This window comes from Corvus kubaryi, unplaced genomic scaffold (assembly GCF_017639235.1).
Source record: "Corvus kubaryi isolate FWS band 111438036 unplaced genomic scaffold, C.kubaryi_AGA036_p1.0 37373, whole genome shotgun sequence".
Lineage (NCBI taxonomy): Eukaryota > Metazoa > Chordata > Aves > Passeriformes > Corvidae > Corvus > Corvus kubaryi.
Window position 1 is genome coordinate 490,382 of NW_024581121.1, and position 1,297 is coordinate 491,678.

A 1,297-nucleotide genomic window follows, 5' to 3' on the forward strand; every position below is an offset into this window, starting at 1 on the left:
GGTGACCGGCGCTCCGGGGGGGGGTTATTTGGGGCCAGTGGTTTGCCTGCCCACCCCAGAGCTTCACCGGGATGGGAGGGAGAGGAGGGTGGGGTGCGAAGGCTTTATCCGCCCTTCCCGGCAGAATCCCTTCCAGATGTGGGGCTGCCGGTGCTGGCGTTCATAACCCCACTGGGTCATGGTACCCAGCACGGGACCAGGGGGAAGGGGGTGCCCCGAGGGCTTTGCAGGCAGATCCCACCCCAGCCCCTCCACCCACTTACACTGAAACGGAGATGCTTTTTTTTCCCCCCCATTTTCCCCAGATTTGGAGCAAACCCACAGTCCCGCCCCTCCTGTGACTCCAGGATGGGGGGGACACGGCTCCTGCATCCCTGGGGTGGTTGGGGTGACGCTTCACCAGCACCCCCTCCCCAAGCCCCTGCAGCTCTGCCTGTCCCTGTCCCCTCTGGCACGGCCTCGGCGCTGCTGTAGGTGAGGTTATGTCAGTGCTTGGTGAGAAATCCTGTTCTTCGGGGGATTAGGGATGCGGCAAGCCGGGACATGGCTCACCGGCCCGAGCCGGAGGTTCTGGGGGCACAGGGGGGATGTGACCAGGCGGAGGGAGGCGGCGGGGGCTCTGCTGTGGCCTTTTCACCCCGAATCGGAGCAGAAACCTCTCTCCTTCCATTCCAGAGCTGCTGCTAAACCAGAAACGCCATTTCTTGCTTTTCTTGCCCAGAACCGGCCCCACGGCACAACCTGCCCTTCCCGCGGCGGTTCCCAGGGCTGAGAAACCTCGGGAAATCCCTCGGCGCTCGTTACCTGGCTGGGACCAGCGTTTCACCTGCCCCTGGCAGCTCACGCCGAGCTCGGCCGCAGCCCCCCTGCCCTGCACGCACACGAGTGGGCACAGAAAAGCATGTGAGTTTGTGTGTGAGTTTGTGTGTGATCGTGTGACTGGGAAAGCCGCTGGCGTTGCACGTACTCGTGCCCACACGTGTGTACAAGTGAGCACAGGCACCTGCACACACTCCCGTGCCAACGTCACACCTGTGCAAACACGCGTGTCCCCTGCACACGCACCGGCCGTGCCACCCGGGGGGGTGGGTGGGTTTGGGGGTACACGCAGCTGTGGGGGGACGCGTGGAGATCAGGGGGTGCAGGCGGCTTGCAGGGGTACAGGCAGATTTAGGGGGTGCAGCAGCTCCTGGCGGTGCAGCACATGTGGGGTACAGGCACTTTCGGGGGGGATGCTGGAGTTTAGGGGGATACAGGCAGCTCAGGGAGCTGCAGCCAGCCTGGGGGGGGGGGGGGG